The 16790-nt window shown below is 36.5% G+C and overlaps 1 non-coding gene across 1 annotated transcript; it reads left to right on the top strand.

Annotated features, from left to right (window-relative positions):
- Positions 1–3039: 3039 nt before the first annotated feature.
- LOC138827103 (U6 spliceosomal RNA) lies at positions 3040–3146 on the top strand. The gene has a single exon (XR_011371965.1). It is a non-coding gene; the product is annotated as a U6 spliceosomal RNA (small nuclear RNA).
- The last annotated feature ends 13644 nt before the right edge of the window (positions 3147–16790 follow it).

Genomic DNA, 16790 nt, shown 5'->3' with positions numbered 1-16790 from the left:
GAGCCTAGCCAGCAGCCATTCTCAGGGTTTATTGTTACTGAATTTCAATTGATTGTCTAGGGAGGATCAGCCTCTGGCTCTGTTTACCCAATGAAGAAAGCTTGGGGCTGGTGCAGGCCCGGGCTGGGTGAATTTTCCCTGAGTGGAGCTGAGCCTGGCAGGTCAGGTTAGGTTCCTGTGACCTGTTAAATTACTTTCTGTTTTCATCAAAGGACTGAGTTGGAGCTAGCTGCTCAGCCAGGCCTTTGCCAGTACCAAAGATGGAGATCTCCAGTAGTGGGCAGGGAGGGGTGGCCTTCCCTTCTCTGCTCCCTGAGAAGGAGTGAGGAAGTCTGGCTTCTACTCACACAGGAGTCTGGTTCCTGGGTGATCTTTGATCTGCGATATTAAGGATGAAGATGTCTGCTCCTTGTCAGTTCTTGCTGGTGTTGAGTAGAATCCTCTCACCTTCTGCATCTGGCGCCTTTGTCCTAGACTCTCTGTGTTGCAGGTATGGTGGTTACGGCCGCCACCGCCCCCACCATAGCTGCAACCACGGCTGCTGGCAAGTGCTCAGATTTGTCTACTTGCCTGGATTTTCCCTCTCTGGCCTAACTCTCTGTACTGTGATGGCACATTTGGTGTGATTCTTTGGCTTAGTTAAGCTTCCAGCTTCTCTTTCACTATCTTCCCGGAACCATAAATTTAAATTTTAAATGATAAATTCTTTTAAAATTGTTTCACTCGTGCATAAGTATGGATAGATAAGTGATGTGGGCAGAATCAGAATTATTCAGAAGGTTGTAAATGGATGCTTACCTAGTTTTCCCTCGGCTGGATCATAGAATACAGACTGTCCTAATTGAAAAAGTTAGCCTTCCGAGGTTTTTGCATATAAATACTCCATCAACATTTTATTAGAGGATTATTCAAGATTAGCTATATGTTGATTAATAATGACTGATCATGACGGAAAGTTGAGGGAAAACCTTCTACACTTCAGTGAGGTTCTGATTTGTGCTTCACAAACTGTTATGAAAGCTCTACATGAGAAATCTAGCAGCTGCATCTCTAAAAAGACCTTGGGTTGTTACACTTTCTGATATTGTCTCAATTCAAGTACTTCTCCTTGGAGTTCCATACTATTCAATGATGCTGTATTAGCTCCTTGTTACAATTTTCAGACTGGTCTTTTTGATGCAATTTGTGCTTTTCAAAATTGCTCTCCAAATTCCATCCACAAACTGCATACAAAACTTATCTGAAAAAAATTGTATCTGTTTATATTGCATATACTTTTAGTTTTCATTACAAATATAGAATGTAGTAAAAATTCTCATAACAATTATTCTGCGCTAGATTGTGGGCAGATTCTGATGTAAATAATATGCTGTGTTCATGTAGAGATTTTGAGTATCCAAAGTAATAAGCCTGTGGTCCTAAAACCAATACCTTACTTATATTGAGTGACAAATACAACTTCATGTAAGTACAGAAGTTTTCCTTGTATCTTTTTAACATATATTTTTATTATAAATACTGTACAGAGTGGTTACATTTACATAAGTAAGGTAATGAGTACATTTCTTATTGAGCATTGTTACCCCCTCCTTTGTTTTTCCCCTAACATCCCTTCCCTTCACACCTCTCCACCTCTCCCCTTCACCCATCCTCTGTTAGAATGTCTTGTATATTTCATTGTTACAATGGGTCAACCAGTATCCTTTCCTTATATCTTAAATGAAGAAATGCTGGCTTGATTTATGCTGATTCTACTTGTGTAGACACATATAAAATCACTGCCCAAGTCCAAGAGCACATAAATGAAATGCCATCATTTTTTCGTCAGTTGGTATAATTGTGTTCTACACATTTATTGACAGGTTACAAATTATTCTCAAACTTTAAAACATTAAAAATACTTTCTTTTTTTCTTATTTTCTTTGCCAGCTAATCAGCAAGACCTCAGTCAGCATTTCTCACCTAGGAATTTTCACATGGGTTAGTTAAATGTATATGTAGAGTCCAGTTTTCTGAGGACTCATTCATCTGCCTAGGAATTCATGCTGGTTGTTGGAAAAAGAGCTCAAGTAAGGATGCTATTTAAAGCCTTATACCTTTACTCTTTACCAGGGTATTCTCCTGCTACATTGGTTGCTGAGAATGTCTACAAGAGTAAGCATTCCATGAGGAGCAGGGAGACACCATATGACTTATACTTACTGATGTTTCCAAGTCACTTGTTATCACTTGTACTGCATTTTGAAAGTCAAATCTCTCTAACACTACCAGTTTTAAGAGATAAGAGGAGTGGAAAATCAACTCTTAGGGACAAATACATCTTCAGCATGTATTGTTCCAAGTATTCCTTTTAAGGCATATTCAACAACTGGTGAAACTTGTGTTGGCTGTAATTATGTGTCTTTCTCCATGTGTGCATGTATACATGAGAATATGTATGTGTGTGAATAGTAACATACATGTGTACATTATGGCTTATATCATCATTTATTCCTTGCTAACAAATAAAGTAAGGAATCACTAAAGTTTTAACAGAAACTGTGTAGTTAAAGTTGTAACTCTTCACTCTGCTTCTTTACACAGACTTTGCAACTTCTCATTAATAAAGTTTCCATAAACTCTAAAATGTACATACTTAGTACTTAATGTCTGCTATCATAAATCTTAAATACTTTACAGAAAAGTTTTATACCTGCCAAACAGTCCTATTTTTGGCATATATAAGCAAAATCCCAAAATTAAGCATATTTAAAACATTAAAACTTTTAACAAACCTTAACACTTGCTGCAATGTTCATTTCGACAGGTGCCTTGTATAGAATAATTGAATTTCTCCTCCTCCATATCTCTTGAACTACAAATATCTGGAATTATTTTGTTTTTGGCATGTCTATCTTGATTTTATTCTTTAATGTGTGCTTATGTAAGAAATACATGATTCTATAATTTCACAACAATTCTTTTGAACTTACTTTTTGTTGAATTGCCTAGCTTAATAAAATCAATTAAAAGTTACACTTTATATATAAAAACTGTTCTGTGCTCAATTTAGCATCACATACACTAACATTGGAACCATACAGAGAAGATTAGCATGCACGCTGGGCAAGGATGACATGCAAACTCTTGGAGCGTTTCATATTTTTACAGTAACAGATGCTGAAACGTATGTGGCCACAAGGGAACCGTACCGCATTCTTGGTGGGAGTGTAAACTTGTTCAACTACTTTGGAAAGCAGTATGGAGGTGCCTCAGAAGACTCCATATAAAACTCCCCTATAATACAGTAATCCCACTTTTGGGGATTTGTCCAAATGATCATAAAAAAGACCATACTAAAACTACCAGCACAACTATGGTTATTGCAACATTATTTATGATAGCTAAGATATGGAACCAAAACAGATGCCCCCATTAGATGAATGGATCAAGAAAATGTGTTATATATACACAATGGAATTCTTTGCCTCCATCAGAAAGAATGACATCGCCCAAATTGTTAGGAAATGGAAAGACTTGAAAAAAAAATTATTGAGTGAAGTAAGCCAAGTCCAAAGAAATATAGGTCCCATGATTTCCCTTATTTTCAATAACGAATGTATGTCTGGGATAAGCAGAAAATTCAAAAGATATGTGCATATAACCAGATAAGTTGATGTTAAAGAAATTGAACCCCAAGATAGGGACACAAGTGGTTTTTTGTTTCTTGCTATTGTTTATAACGTACTTATAATGTGTGATGTCATTTTTTTGTTTATTGTATGTTTCTCCCCACACTATAACCCCTGTTTTCTCTGTATTTGAAGTTGGTACACTTACATCTTGCATGTATGCTTCTCTAATTTGGGGAGGGGAAGGGAACAAATGCTCAAATAGCGATACAGGTTGACCCATTGTAACAATGAGATGCACAAGACACTATTTTTAAAAATGAACTTTACAATTTAGGAGGAGGAAGGAAGGGGGAGGGGAGTGTACTTGTGGAGATGGGAGGGAAGGGATAGTAGGGGAAATATAAAGGAGGAGGTAACAATGCTTGTTAGGAAACTTACTAGTTTCCTTGTTCATGTAAATGTGACCCTTCTGCACAGTATTATTACCATAAAAAACATATAAAAATGTTCTTAGATGGAAGAGTTTATTTCCTCTATTTTACCCATATAATATTGTTAACAAAGAAATTAATTCAGAAAACTGATATGAAGGTAATTTGAATAAATGTGTGTGTGTGTGTGTGTGTGTGTGTGTGAGTGCGGCAGCGCACAAGCATACACACATGTGCATGCGAACAAACACCATGCATATATATTGGAATGCTCAGAATTTAAATCAGGGCTTCAAGGCCTTGCTAGGCCTTTCCTATCTAGATTGGTGAGCTGTGATATAAGCTACATCTCAATTCTTGGCTCTTTGCTAGTTCATTAAACATTTTGAAAAATAATTTCATGAAGTTTTTTTTGGCCCTGATTGGCTCCCAAGTGTTATCCACAGATCTCAGTCTCCTGAGCAAATATTCAGAGTAGATAGGATTATAGGTGTGACCAGCCAGCACAAGGCTTTTAGAACAATTTTAAAATTAAAAGAAAATTTACTTCATGGGGGACTGTTTTATCATCACCTAATTTGAAAGCCTTTTGAGTGATTATATGTCAATTTAATTCGTTTGGGGATTGTTAAAAGATAGTAAGTGATGATATTTTAAAGTTTTAGTACTTTTTAAAAAAGAAACTGGAACTGTGGGACAGAAGAAATTTGGCTGTCTTTGGACCTCATTTTGTAAGCTCAGCTCTGTGCATGAAAACCCATTGTCACCAACACAGTCTGTGTTGAAGACAAAATGTGACAGAAAACAATCACCATGGGAAATATTTGCTATGCTATTATTTCTTGGACAATATGAATATTGAATTGAGAGCATAAGAGAATGGAGAGATTTTACCCACCTTTTTGGTATTGCTGAAAGACTTTTGGAAACTTTGACTCATTTCCTTCCTCACTGTGTGTATCTTTGGGCCATGCACTTATAGTCTTTTACTACAATTTCCCCAACACTACAATGGTAATAACATTAGCATTATACCAAATGTTATCTTAAGAAGTAAGAGAATAAAATTTGTGAAACACTTAACATAAACCTATGAATGAACTTTGAGTTTACCCAGCATTCTTTTTTAAATACTAAATAGAATATGATAAGTAGTACAGAAACCATTACGTGTAGTGTTAGCAACCAGAAGTAATATCTATTGACCATGCTCAACTTCCAAGGAAGCCAGGTGGATAACTTCTCATGCTGTAAATCAAAATGGTTATCTTATGTCGTGATAGTGTAAAAATATCAGAGACAGAACAATGAAGGAATGCTGTAGACTGAGGTGAAATCCATATAAAAATGTGCAAACCTGATAAAAAATAAAAGTATCTGAGCAGTATATTGTGTTTTACATCATTTAAGTTACATAGCAAAGATAAGGAAGACCTAGAAGAATAAATTGTCTTTTTGATATTTTATCATAGGTCCTTAGAAGGATGAAAACTTTCCTCATTCTTGTAGAGGCATCATCAGATGAGGGGAACTGTATTTTTTGTTTGCTTCCTTCCATTTATTCTTCAGTTTGAAATCTGAACTACATGAGACTGAAAGAAAGCAAGTGAAATTAGTCGTACAGGCTTTGGAAAGAACAATCAAAGTAAAATAAATAAAATATATATAGACTTGTAAAAGGTCTAACTAAATTGAGTTATATAGTCTCAAGCGTTAACAGAAAATGATTTAAGCAATATCATGTTATTAAAAATTTAAAAATTTTAGGAGCTGCTTAATTTTTTCCTTTCTACTACCTTGAATTAATTATTGATTTTCTATAGAGAGATTAAAGATGAGATTAACAAGAAACTTGATTAAAAATGGACAAAAGTTCTGAATAGACATGTTTTCCAAAAAGCCCTGAAAATTGCCTGTGGATTTACAAATTTGTATTTAATACAACTTCAATGCTGGCTTAATGCTTTGTGAACAGAAGTCATTAGAGAAATGCAATTCAAAATTACTTTGATACTACTTCTTAACTATTATAACTCTTATCAAAAAGATCCAAGGAACCAGGTGTGGAGGTAAAGGCTGGTAATTCCAAGTGATTGGAGTTTGGAGTAAAAGGATTTGAGTTTAAGGCCAGTCTTGGGTACTGCACACAGTAAAAACCTGCCCTTTAAAAAAACTCAAAATGTAATAATGTTGGCTGGCGACAGTGTGGAGAAAAGGAAATTTTCGACACTCTTGGTCAAAATACAGGTTAGTGTTCTCGTTGTAGAAAGTAGTATGCAGTTTTCTAAAGAAATGCAAAGTTGAAATATCATCTGTCCCACCAATCGTGTGATTATTTCTCTCTGGGTAACTCATAAATACATCTGTAATTCATTGTTATGCACATTATTCACAACAACAGCTAAGATAGAAATCGAAATCCAGTGTTCACCTACAAACAAATAAAGCAACTGTGGTACATGCACAAATATCTTTTTCTGTTGATCCCAAAGTACTTTTTTTTTATTGTTTTCCTGTTTCCATGTGATTAACCTCCAAATTAGAAATCCAGATATATGATTTAATTTAACCAAAACTATTTATTGAGTATAAGGACCTTCTACTCTCTGCATTCTTCACACTAAGATCACCAAATATGATGAGTCTGGAATAATTAGTCTTTTTTTGACCTATGTTAATATTCTTTACAATGTGAGTGAAATGTTTAAAAGTAGTATTTATTTTAGATTAATTGCTCTGAAGAGACAATAAATGATATTATCAAAGCTTAAAAATGATTTGATATAAAATTTCAAATTCAGGAAATGGTTTTGACCACTCTGGTTACTGGAGCCTTCACTACAACCTCATGGGACAATTTATATTGATGAAACAAAAATCTGACGTTAGACATTTATGAATAAAAAAATCATGTCATTCTGAATATGTAGAGCTATATATAAAACATAGAAAATTTATTTTCTAAATACCTGAATATGCTAGTACATTTAATTGCAGGGTAAGTACTTGTTCTGAAAGGAGATAAAATTGAACTTATTTTGAAATGTAAACTTAAGTATTTATTTGAATAAAAGACAATGTTTAAAATATCACTCATTCAAGAAACAAGATGTACAGTTAGTTGTTTTTCATGCCAATTATGTTCTCTAAACTTACTACAAATACTAGATTAGTAAACCTAAGTCATTGTTTTGTAGGGAAATAGCAATTCCGTTTCTTAAAACTCATGACAATAACTTTTTCTCAAACAATTGCTAAGTAACTGTTTTATATTTTTTGTCACGGAATCTTATTCGATAAATTTTTATTCATTAAGTTAAATAATTGGCAAACAATATAAATTATGCATGGACAAAGTTTATCTAACACGAGTTTTTTTTCAGAAGATAGAGCATGGCTCTCTTAAAGAACATTAGAATGCAGTGTGTTCTTTATTAATTTTTAGTTATTTTGCTAATAGATATTAATTGTCAGAAGTGACAATTCCATAAAATCTTTAACGGTATTTGATTATATTCCCTCTATTTCTTTCTCATTACACCTTCCTCCAAAGATCTTCTGTTTTTCACATAAAATTACATCTTTATATATGCGCATATAAACTAATTTGGAAGATTTAAGCTAAACTGCAAGTTAATTCAAGATGTACAGTGAGTTAATAGAATAAATAAAAACCTGAATATCTTTTGTTAACTTTTGTATTGAGCTATCATTATTATTATGGTTAGGGTTAGGATCTCTGACAGAATTAGAATTAGGATTAGAGAAATAGAAAATTTAGGTTCATCACAGGATGACCCATTGCAACAATGATACTCACAAGACACTATGTTGAAAATGAAGTTTATACCATGGGAAGGGAAGGGTATGAGAAGTGGGGAGGGACGGGATAGTGGGAGAACAAGAAAGGAAGGGGTAACAATGCTCAACAAGAAACGTATTCCTTACCTTTTATATGTAACTAATCCCTCTTTAAATCATCTTTTCAACAAAATAAAAATTTTAAAAATAATGAAAAATAAAACCTGACAGGACATAGAAAAACAGTTAAAAATTTATGTTCAAAATGCAAGTAAAAGTTAGACCTACACCCTGAGCAAGAGTTAGGATAAATATGAAAAAAGAGGCTTGCTACTAACATGATGATTCGGTTATATGTAGGCTTAGGATTAGGAAAGTTGTGCTAGTTAGAACGGGGTTAGGATGAGAAAAACATGTAAGACATTGTGTAAAACTGCCACATATTTTAAAAAGAATGAATGAAAACCAGTCTGTGTTACTTTCAACATTCAGATATAATTTGGTTTAAAGTGTGAGATACTTTTTTGTTCCAGTTAGGGTTAGGGAAGGATAAGCTTTAAGGTGAATTTTAGTTTTCCAATTAGAATTAGAAGCCAAAAAAATGTGTGATTGAATAGAATCTAGACAATTTTCTTTACATTAACCATTTGATGTTAAATCAGAATGTGATTTGGATTAGGTTTCTGGTTAACCGGAGTTGAGGATAGAGTAAAGAAATGGGTTAAACTAGTGGCTCGCACCTATTATCCTAGCTACTCAGGAAGCTATTTTCTGAGCATCGCAGTTCAAAGGTAGCTCAGGCAGGAAAGTCCATGAGACTTTTATCTCAAATTAACCACTATAAAACATAAAAGCGGTGCTGTGGCTCAATTGGTTAAATGCACACCTAGGACTAAAGAACTCAGAGATTATGCCCTGGCCCAGAGTGCAAGCCCCACGACTGACAAAAAGGAAAAAAAAAAAAAAAGAAATGTTAAATATTAAGTAAAGCTGAACCGTTTTTTAGGTTCTAGGAATTCAGGAAAAGCTAGGATAGTGGAAGTATTTCATAAAATCAAGATTTGAGATCAATGGGTATAATGATTCCTGTTATGGAACAAAATATATTCAGAGTTAAGAGTGAAAAATCTGTAGGGTTTACAGAAAACCTACAATTTATTTCAAGAATTACCAATGGAATTTCAGTTAGGATTGCACAAAATGAGCATTTTTCATAAATTTTAGAATTGGGATAGGATTAGTGTCAAGGTAATGGTTAGGATTCCAGCCATGGTTAGGCTTAGAGTGAAGGAGAAAAAAAATGAGGGTCTAATTGAAGGTAAATTTTAATATAAGCCTGGTAAGAATTAGAATGAATGTAAACTAGTGTATTGCTATTAGTGTTAGAATCTACTCACAATTAGGCTGATGGTTATTCTCAATGTTCCAGTTAAGAAAGATTACGTTTAGGGTTAGAAAATGACTAAGATATTGGAAAAATTGAAACCTATGTTTGGAAGGATGAGTGAAAACTAGTGTACTTGTGTTAGTGTTAGTATTGTCATATAATTTGGATTAAGATTAGGGTCAATATTTTCTTCTGATTATATTTAATGTTACGAATAATAAAGCTTTTAGTATAAAATTGTGTTCACTAACAAGTAGAAGCAAATATATGAGGCTGAATAGTAACTAGAACATTATCATTACATTTATTTCTCAGTGATCATTCTTGTAGTGATTAATGAGAGTTTTCCAGACAGGTTTAGGTTAAGAGTTAGCGTTAAGTAATGGACTAGATGGTAAGTAAATCTGAAACTGTTTTCAGATACAGTGGTTCAGAAAAAGGTAGAATCAATGGAAACTACAGTATTTTTCCTGGTAAGAGAATGTGAGGACAAGTAATATAATGGCTTCTGTTAGGGAACAAGATAACTTTCGAGGTAGAGTCAGAAAATTTGTGAGAATTAGGGCAAACTGAAACTTATTTCCAGAGTGAAAACTGGAGTATTCATTAGAAAGATTAAAAACTAAAGTATTTTTCTTAAACATTAGAATTGGATTATCATTAGGGTGAAAGTTAGGTTTTAGTTCCAGCTAGGCTTAGTGTAAGCATTAGGGAAATGGAAAATTTAGGGTCAAACAAAGTAAATCTTCGAATAACAAATAGAGTTAGAATTAGGATGAATGTGAAATAGAAAACTGCTAATAATAAGATTAGAGTATGATTACGGTGAGGGTTAGGGTTAGGTTTACAATAAAGACAAGATAATGAGTGAAACTAAAAACTATTTTTAGAAAGATGAGTTGAATTGAAGTTAGGATGAATAAAAACTAATGTATTTGTGTGGCTTTTAGACTCCAAAGGCTAAGGCAAGCCAGTGATATCCTCGTTCCCAATATCTACTGTGGGAGTATAGAGAATTACTGCATATTACCAAGTGAATGTCCCACACAATCTTAGTTGTAGCAGCTTTCAACCGGGAAGCATTTTCAGGTGATGGAATCAGTCAGGAGTGCAGTGTACCTTTACCACGGTGGAGGTAATCTGGATGATGATGTAGATTTCCTCCAGGTAACTGTCAGGCTGTTGTTGAACTTTACCCATTAGGATGTGCAGCAACAGCAGCAGGGTCTCTCAGTGGCTCCAAGGGACTGTCACACCTCGTGCTGGACTGCAAATTCCTACATAGACTGGTAAGGATACATTGCATACGCTTGGCAGGCTGTGACTCCACTGGTTTTTAAGACAATTTACACAATAGCCCAGCACAATTTACCAAGATGACAACTTTTTAAACAAATAGATCTTTTAATAAAGCTAGGATTTTCTAAGCAGATATAGAGGACTCATGCCTGTACTATTATTTCCCATGCCTTTTCCTTCTATTTTGCCATATTTTTTAAAAAGTGAATATTTTCCCTTGTTCTTAATAAGGGATGATGGACAAAGATTCATCTTCTGTGACTTCTTGAAGCTGACTCAGGAGTGTTGATCCTACCTAGCCAGGAACCTATAAACTTAGCCTACTTTACAAAGAGGTTACCAGGGTTAGATGTCATTAAGAACAATATTTTAACTTTTGACAAATGCACAGACCATTTTTCTGGCTACAGCAGTGAAGCTTCTTTAGTCTTCTGGTTTGCAAAAGGATCTTTATGAATGGCTTCGGAACGTGATCTCTAGTAATCCTAACAATGTCTGAGATACCTATGCAGGCCTTCAGACAGATATCAATAGAAACACACTCTCAGGTTTACAAACTTTTCCTGAGAAGATCAATTTCATGTAGCTTGTGTCAGCTCAAAAGTTACTGCCAATTAGAGCTTTTGGCACATACAGGGCTTGGGATTTAAACTATCCTCCACATTTTGCAACCTTAGCTTTTTACTAATATCACAGATGACTGACAAGTTCCTGTCCCTTTCAGTCATAGACATGCTTACAAACTATCTTCCCATGACCTCCTGGCTCTGACCAATTTGTGAAGGGCCATGCACAAATGACTCAAGGATCTGACATTATTTCTGCCTTCTAAGCAGTGGCTTACGGTCTCTGGATGCTCCTCCATTACTTTCGTCCAAGGAGTGTCTTCTCCACACTGGAAAGAATGCCTCAATGGCAATTCCCTTAGTTGGTTGCTGGACTTGAAATTGGGGCCTGAGTGCTGTGCCTCAGCTCTACAGCTAAAGGTTAGCACTCTGCCACATTGAATCCTAAAGCAGGTCTGCTTACTCTTTCTGCCTTCTGCCGGCTGAGTAGAGGTGACATTCTCACAGAGACCTTCATCTTCCCAGGCTGGATTTGAACCAATTTTCAGATCAATGTGTCTCATAAAAGGCCATTTTACTCCAATTAAAAGCAAAAAGGCAGTCAACATAGTAGTAGCTTTTAAGCATATTCTTACCTGAAACTTATTAAGAGCCAAAGTTACATCTGACAAACTTCCAAGAATCCTCACTCCTTTTTGTGGATCTGCTGGGATCTGTTACGGAAAAAAAAGAAAAAACCTATGAGACCAAACTGAAATAGGAATTAAGCAATAACTTTGGTAATCCTAATTTTTCCTTTTTGTACTTTGAGGCAAATGTTTAGAACAATTTTACTTTTAAACTTTATATACAGAAATCCATTCCTAACATGTAAGCCTCCTATTCATCTCTGTTTTAATATTCTATACTTTAGTTTTTAGTTGCATTTTGAAAAACCCCTTAAAGTCTCGAGGCTAGGTGTCACTCATTTCCTTTTGGCTGCTTGTTTTTAAACAAATACACATGAAAACTTTTAAGCTCAAATAACATTTTTTTCTCAATGCAAAAATTAGAATCATCACTGTACCAAGAAGCTAGACTTAACACCTTTATGCCTTAAAAATAACATATCCAATGGCAGAATATCAGAGAGCAAACCACATTATACAAATAAAATTTTTGATCCTCTTTTTAAGGCCTTCTTAATTTTAATTTTAACACATCCAAGGGGCAATTTTAGCAATGTTAATCAGATCTTCACATCACTCATTTATACCATCATGTTTCCAGTGTCTATCTGTAGGGAAAAGGGGCAGAATAAAAATGGGCCACTTGGCCCTTCCTGTGGAATGGGCACACACCCAATCCGACTCTTTAGATTTAGTTGAACTGTGTTTGTGCCCACTTGCCCTAATTCACGATGCATGGACTCTTCCCAGGGCCTGTTCCACCATGCATGACCAGCTGAACTGCACTTCTGCCTGTTCATCCTTCACTCCTAACGATATGTCTTCTGTTGGCTTCTAAATTTCTCCTTTTTGTTAAGCCAGATATCTTGATTACAGTGTAAACAGCTTTATGCATTCTAAAATACCAGATTTTCTAATTTTTAAGTTAAAGAATCCTTAAAAAGCTATTTCAAACAATGTGAAAATGCTTTAAAAAATTTTTAGTAATGATCAAATCTCATAACCTTTGGAACTTTAAACTTAAACTCAGCCAATTGTTACAGCATGCTGATAATTTCTATCATGAACATGTTCACACGCACATACAAAACACACTCAGATTTTTAAGCACGCAAAAATCAAAATCAGTTATATGTACATTTTAAAGTTTTGAAAGAAAAATTTAAGACAGTATTTATTTTAATCTAAGTAACTTTGTTGAGCTTCATTTTCCCAGGGCTTGCTAATTTAGCAAGGCATTTCAAAAATTGGTCTTTTGCATCCCTTCTGTTGGAGGAAGGCTAGGGGGGGGGGAGTCACCTGAAATTAAACTGGCCTGATTTTTATCCAGTTTTAGACAAGAGCACTTTACATTGTCAGGACAAGCTGAAAAGTCAAAACCAGGCACAAATCCTTCTCTATGACTGAGCCCAGCTGGAGGCTGGAACTTCTATTTTCCCAGATATGTTCAAAATCACATTTGTAATAATAGTTATTAGATGAGACCTTCATAGATGAGGTGGTATGGGGTTTCTGGTGGAGCTCTGTCTGGTTTAAGGGAGGAGTTGGTATTGGCACAGCCTGTATGGTGGAACAGGACAGGGATTTGAGGGCAAAGGCCAGTCTGTGTAGGGCTTTGAGACATCAGGGAGGGAACAGCAAGGACTAGACTTGTTAGAAGAGGGGTGTCTTCTGCAGTAGGTGGGATTTAGGATGGAGGCTGTCAGGTGGACAGGTTTTCATTGGAAGAAGGTGGGGTCACTGGGGAGGAGGCTGTTTGGGACAGGGCTTTGAGAAGGAAGAACAAGGCTACAGAGGAGGTTACTTAGAGGAAGGGATCTGGTGGAACACTGTGAGCCCTTGTGGGACATGTAGGGTGAGGTTTTCCATAAGGCAGGGCAGGGAATGGAGGGAAGAGGTTGACAGAAGGTGGGGATTCTGGAGTAGGAATGCAGAGCTATGAGGGAGTGGCTTTTCAGGGTGTGGCTTTGAGAGGGCAGGGTGTACTAGGAAGACATAGGCTAGTAAGGGGCGGGGTTTCTCATGGAGAATGGCAGTCCTTTGGGAAGTGTGTTAGGGTGGAGGTGGGGTTTCCAGTAGAGCAGGATGTAGTCACAATGTATGGAGGCGTTTTTCAGGACCAGGGCTTTGTGAGAGCAGTGATAAATTCCAGTGCACTAGACTAGTTAGGATGGGGTTTCTGGTGTTGCCAGTTACCACTTCGAAAAGAGGAGTGAGGTTGAATGGGTATTTCAGTGTTGTAAGGCAGGACATGGACTATGGACATGATTTCCAGCAGGGCAAAACAACCTTCCAAAAGGGTCTATGAAGGGACTGGGGTTTAAAGTTGAGTCTAGTCAGGCTTCCAGAGGGAGGCCAACTGGTGCAGTGGTTTCCAGTGAAGCAATGATGGTGTCGAGAGATGGGAGAGTGTGGGGGAGGTTTTCTAGGCTTCCAGAAGGAGGTCAACTGGAACAGTGGTTATCAGTGGAGCAATGTGGGTGTCCAGAAATGGCATAGTGTGGTGGGGGTTTTCTAGTGGAGTTTTTCAGGAGCAGGGCAGAATTTGGAGCCATGGGGCTAGTTGGAGGAGGGGCTTTGAGAAGGAATGTAAGAACTACAGTGGTGTAGGATAATTGTGGGCAGGGTATCTGGTGGAGTAGGATGTGGAACTGAGGGAGGAGCCAAGAGGGGGTGGGTTTATCTGGAGAGCAAGTCAGGGCACTGAGAGAGTATATATGGGAGGTAAAGAGGCTTGTGGTGGAGCAGTGCTTCCTTTCCAGGAAGGAAATGGGCTGTGTGAGAAGCTTCTGGCCAAGCAAAGCAGGGCTTCAAGGGCAGTTATAGGGAGATGAAGGGTTTTTGGTATAGCATAATGGGCTTTGTGGGAAGAGGTAGTTTCAGGGCTGTGTCTGAGAGATTAGGCCTCTTTCAAGTAGGCTAGTTATGGGCAGAGATTCTGATGAATCCAGGGGGGCTGGAGTGAGAAGGCTGGTTGGGGATGGGGTATGAAAGGGAAGGGAGGAGTTTGGAGGTACTAGGATATGGGAGCAATGCGACTATGAGGGACTAGAGTAGTTAGGGGCGGATCTCATCTGGTGGACGAGGTGGGAATTTGAGGGAGAAGCCTGGTGTAGGCGGGGTTCTATTGCAGCAAGGTGGGCCATAGAAGGAGATATGGATGTGGCCTGGTTTCTGGTGGTGCAGAGCAGGGATTCCAGGAAGGGGTGGAGTGGAAGAGGGATTTCCCTAAAGCAGAGGAGGGCTTTCAGGAAGGAGTCTGGTTGCAGTCAGGCCTTTGAAAGTTTTTAGCAGGGCTACCAGGGGGTAGGTTATTTAAGGTTGAGCTTTTTAAGGAGGAGGCTGACTAGAAGTGAGTTTCCAGTTGATCTAGTCAAGTTTTATGGGAAGGAGGGATAGCAAATGGGCAAGACATAATGAAGAGTGGGGCTACAAAAAACAAAAAGTTACTACTAATAAATAAAATATAAGAACACCATTTTCTGTCAGTGTAGAATTATATTACTTTTATGTGTGTGAGAGATAGTGGAGAAAGTAACCAAGTGTTAAATCCTTCCTAGGGAATTTTTTCTTTATTCCAGTTGATTGAAAATAAAACCATAGGTCACATCAGGCTCAGAGGCACACAGTAGACTAAGACACATGAAGCTAAGAACTTGATTCCCCAGCACCACCATTAAGGACCACAAATAAAAAGTTTAAAATATCTCACTTGGTCATAATGGACAATGTTGTCTTAAAAGTGTGAATGAACAGAACTTTTACTCTAACCATTTTAGAAATCCTAACACTAAGTAAGTAGTAATGTTAACTTTATACAATATTGGAAAGTATACTAAAAATAATTAGGAGAATATAAAATTGTACACAGAATGTTGGTTCTCCAGCATCAATTCTAATCTAAAATAATTTAATACCAGAAAATTGCGATATAGTGAGATTGTAGCATAGTTTCTTTTCAATCATCAAAATGGTGACTTAAGCAATGTGTCTTTATCATCGGATGCATCGATGTTAAAAACATATCTAAGAATGTGAAGCATTACTATACAGACCCTGAAGAAACTCAGAAGGATCTGCAGAATGATGATGGAAAAAAATTAATGACTAATTAAAATAGGAATTGATCTACACTAGGCCCATAAATACTTTCCAGAAGAAAACGCTACTTTAAAAATAAACAGTGAATAGGAAGCAGGCAGGAAGACCTTGAAGTAAACATTACCCAATGAACAACATCTACGGAGGCATGATTGCAGTCTTCTTTTACCTGAGTTACAATTACTAATCTATGAACTTCCCTAATGCCAAATAATAAAGCCATGAAAATGCAGTAATCATTTTCAAGGCATTAGACTTTACAGAAAGAATTCAATGAATGTATTGCTAGAAAGTAAAGATAGATGTCTGAGCTAAAGAGTGAAGAAAATATCCTCAATCTCTGACCCTCTGCGGTGAGAGGGGTACAAGACGAAGCACAAGGAGAATGGATAGAAGTACAGTAGTGCATAACATTTTTTCCCAAGATGCAATGATGAATGTAACAGGGGAGAAAATCAACATGATCATCACAGGACTTAGCATGGGAGAGTAGAGAGAAGAACAGTGAAAATCCAAGGAGAATTACAAAGGATGTCCTTGCATATTTGGCAGAAGAGTGCATGGCATTGAGTTCTAAACTATGTGGAGTTATTATAGGCTCATATGGTGCCACAAGAAGTGATGAACTTATGATTTACAGGGCATTGAATAATCATAAAGGTGCTGCTTCTGTAGTGCAGAGTTAAACCTTGGTAAATTCTGTTTTGAAACACACCATTTGCACACCATTTGCAACGATAGAGTTCAAAAAAAATCAAATCACATAATGTGGATGTAAAAGGATAACATTAATAAAGTAATATTTAAACAACACACATTTTATGTGAATATTCTTGGTTATAAGAGATTTGTTTTCCTTACAGATTTTGAATGCACAAAACAACAAAAACAAAAACAAAAACAAATCAAAGCAAAAAAACAAT

This window comes from Dipodomys merriami, unplaced genomic scaffold (assembly GCF_024711535.1).
Source record: "Dipodomys merriami isolate MVZ:Mamm:240054 unplaced genomic scaffold, mDipMer1.0.p SCAF_150, whole genome shotgun sequence".
NCBI lineage: Eukaryota > Metazoa > Chordata > Mammalia > Rodentia > Heteromyidae > Dipodomys > Dipodomys merriami.
This window is presented reverse-complemented; position numbering and strand designations above follow the sequence as displayed.